The 4,048-nt window shown below is 37.7% G+C and overlaps 1 long non-coding RNA gene across 1 annotated transcript; it reads left to right on the forward strand.

The window, feature by feature from the left end:
* Nucleotides 1–422: 422 nt before the first annotated feature.
* On the forward strand, nucleotides 423–1,722 carry LOC126879836 (uncharacterized). Its single transcript, XR_007696304.1, has 2 exons — nucleotides 423–925; nucleotides 1,257–1,722. It is a non-coding gene; the product is annotated as an uncharacterized LOC126879836 (long non-coding RNA).
* The last annotated feature ends 2,326 nt before the right edge of the window (nucleotides 1,723–4,048 follow it).

A 4,048-nucleotide genomic window follows, 5' to 3' on the forward strand; every position in this document is an offset into this window, starting at 1 on the left:
CTAAAAAGTTTGTCACTCAACTTTTTTAAGTAAACATGAAACTAACGAAATCTGACGACAAAATGTTTAAAAACTAACATCTCCTCTTATAATTTGTTTAAACTTCTCAGACAAGTCTCATTGTTATTTAACTACTTCAAAGATAATACAGTAAAATTTTCGAAAGGAAATATTTACAGCAACCAAAGATACAGAGAGTTAAATTTGAAAAATCATCTAAATTGATGTTTCGCATTTTTGCATAAAATTTGATTTTTGATCATGTTCCACCAAATTTATTTAAAAATAAACTTCATATTCGGATTCAGCGACCTCGAAAACATAAAGAATAACCAAAATTTGCCATTCACCTATCATGGTTACTTTTTCGATTTCTAAGCCTCAAATTAGGGGTGTGTCACTCTCCTATTATAGGTGTTGTTATGGTCTATTTTCACGCAAAAGCCGACTGCAATTTGCAGCCGTATGTCAGTCAATATTTATAAACTTGCTGTGATCAGCTACCGTACTACAAGAAAATATGAAAATAAATAACTCTGAATTGGTCACTACTAGTTAGACAACCAACAGTACCCTTGATAACACAGCATAATTATCAAACAGTATTTTGGGTGGCATAGTCACTATCACAAGGGTCTGTCATTGACACCGACGCGAAAGGTTTTACTTTTTGGTTGGAGGTCAGGAAGTCAAGTTCACGTGCCAATGTGAGGAAAATTAGGGGTTTTCCTTTGAACGTTTGGAAGGAATAGCGTGAGGGGTCGGATAGTTGTGGAATTGATGTCTGGTGGGTTTTGGTTTTGTTTGTCAATCGGCCGATGTAACGGACTTTTGCTGAGCGGAAGCAAGGGTTAGAAGCGTGTTTTCTATGCCGGTGTGCTAGGGAAATTTTATATTTTCCCGGATAATCACAGCCCTCTTTGAGGTAAGTTAAGATAGATCTCGTTATAATTTAACCCTTTTCATTTTCCTCAATTCAAAGTTGAATCTTACTTTTTTATTTCTTTACTGTCACTTGTTAATTGTTTTTGTGGTAGAATTCGAACGTAAAAAGAGCGTGTAGTTTACCTATACTATCTTTCACTTTTTGTTGGTGTTAAGAACTTTAAAATTTACAGTAACAACCGGTGGTTGATGATTTTGAATAATAATAAAATTCTGACTTAATTAATTAGGCCGGGTAGACAAAAATCAAAATTTGAATAAGAATGTTGTCGGCAAATTAAATTTTTGCTTAAAATATGAACTATTTGTAGGGTGCAAGTGTGAGGTCCTAGGTATACCTACCCAAATATATTAGTCTTCGCATGGCATAGGGTTCTGCCTAAGGTGAAGTCACAATGATTAAATACCAAGCTTAACGACTGAAGTTTGGCTATGTAAGTAAGGGAAAGCAGAAATCGAAAGGTAGGAGGATTTTTCCTTTTTTTTCTTTGGAGTATTGGATTTTCAACGCAGAAAATTCTACACAGTGGTTATGTTAATATCGTGCGGCTAAGTGGACTGAAACATTATCACTTTTCGTTTAATTTAAGGTTGTTCATACTTTAATAACATTTTCTATTTTGTTTTTCCTTTTCTTTTTTTATATATATACAGTATAATATCAATGTGAGCCTATATAGATCTATAAGGAGTTTAATACCGTAACATGTATGAATACAACCTTGGTTACATTTAAATATTTAATAATATTAACTTAAATAATTATGTATTATAAAATGTTTTTTTTTTATGAGATTAGGATTTCTTTTAACTTCTGATATTTACCTATTTATCGGTTAGAAGTAAGTAATTTTACGTAGTGGTATCTGGGGAAAACCGATTGGCGCAACCGGGTTAACACTATAAAAGATATTTAGGCATTAAGTACTTAGGTACGACTCACGATATCGCCTTCTTCTGAGCTAAGCCGGAATACCACTGTTAAGGTCACCGTTCTTAGAGTCCTATGATCAAAACTCAATTTTCAATTTTTTTTTTATATTTTTTTTATTTAACCAGCGCAGCGGTAGCAAAGACCGTAACAAGTGGCGCCCAACGTGGGGCCCTAACCACTAGACGATCACGGCCTCGTGGTATAGGAGGTTCATACCTCAGTTCTCGTCAGTAGTTGCACCGATTACGGGTTTGCTTCGAAAGAACAGAAAATGGAACTGGACCGAGGAATGTGAGGATTCCTTTCGTAAGATTAAGGACTGTTTAGTATCTGCTCCCATCCTAAGTTGTCCAAACTTCTCTAAGCCGTTTCAGCTTCAGACGGACGCCTCGGCGTATGGTATCGGAGCGGTTTTAAGTCAGCTGTCAGATGATGGCGAACACGTAATTGCATATGTGAGTAGGTCCTTGTCACATACCGAAAGAAATTACTCTACCGTTGAGAGAGAATGTTTGGCGATTGTGTGGTCCATAGAGAAACTGAGGGCATATTTGGAAGGTTATTCTTTTACCGTCGTTACAGACCATCATTCTTTGACGTGGTTATATAAATTACCACAACCAACTGGGCGACTAGCCAGGTGGATTCTGAGACTCCAACAATTTGATTTTAGGATTGTACATCGCAAGGGAGCTGAAAATGTCGTTCCAGACATGTTAAGTAGGGCCGTCCCGAGCATTGACGTTGTCGATTTAGTGCAGTCGCAAGATGATATTCCGGAGGTTAAGGATCCATGGTATGTCAAACAGAAGACGTTAGTGGAAGAATCTCCTTTAAAGTATCCGTTGTGGCGAGTGGCCGATGGTCGATTATATAAGTATGTGGCGAATCGTTATTCGAAACTTGTAGGATTCGAATACGATTGGAAGTTAGTGGTTCCAAGAGATAAACGGAAAGATATTCTTCGGAAACAGCATGACGATCCAACTTCTGGTCATACTGGTGTACATAAGACTTTTCATCGAATATCTTCAAAATTTTATTGGCCTAAAATGAAGAGTGATGTCGGCAAGTACGTAAGGAATTGTCATACTTGCATCGCTAGTAAACCCGAACAAAAGGCTCCAGCTGGTCAATTATGTGGAAGACCTGACGTATCGAAACCATGGGAATTAGTGTCGGTGGACATAGTAGGTCCATTTCCCAAATCAACCAAGGGATATCTTTATATTTTGAGTGTACAGGATTACTTTACCAAATTCTGTATTTTCCAACCTATGCGTACGGCAAATTCGAAAACCATCTGCAAGATTTTGGAGGATCACGTATTCTTACTTTTTGGAGTGCCCCAGAAGCTGCTGACCGATAATGGGAAACAATTCGTTAGCAAGGAGTTTGTGGATTTCACAGGTTCATATGGTGTTGATCTTATACGCACTGCTAATTATCACCCGCAAGCTAACGCTTGTGAACGTCAGCATAGGACTTTAAAGACGATGCTGCGCTCCTATGTAGCAGACAACCACCGTCAGTGGGATCAGTACCTGCAAAAGGTAGCGTGTGCTATTCGCACTTCCATCAGCGAGACTACGAAGGTAACTCCTTTTCTGGCAAATTTTGGCAGGGAAATAATTGTTAATGGTAAGGATCATTCACAAGGCGTTTCTAACGAGTCCGTGGTTGCAGAACCTGCGAACCGACCTAATGAATTGTCAAAGTTATTTAAAGATATTCGCCAGCGGCTGGATAAGGCCTACCAGACTAGTAAAAAACGGTATGATCTCAGGCGTAGAGATGTAATTTATGAAGTAGGGCAAAAGGTGTGGCTTAAAAACTATGTACAGTCCGATGCGGCAAGTTACTTCACAGCATCATTAGCGCCAAAATTTCGCGGACCCCTAACAATTTATGAAAAAGTCAGTCCTTGGGTATACAAGTTAAAAGACGATAAAGGTACTAGCGTAGGAACTTGGCACAGTAAAGATTTGAAAGCAGATATCACTGCTGTTTCAACTCCAACTTAAGTCATCTTATATGGTAGATTGTAATACTGATTTGTCTAGATATGGTTTTTTTTAGTAAGTATACATATATATTTTTTTTTTAATAGAACTCCAGGAAACTTTAGAGCACATAGTTTTGTTCTAGGCAATTTTGCAACGACCTTTT

This window comes from Diabrotica virgifera, chromosome 2 (assembly GCF_917563875.1).
Source record: "Diabrotica virgifera virgifera chromosome 2, PGI_DIABVI_V3a".
Classification (NCBI taxonomy): domain Eukaryota; kingdom Metazoa; phylum Arthropoda; class Insecta; order Coleoptera; family Chrysomelidae; genus Diabrotica; species Diabrotica virgifera.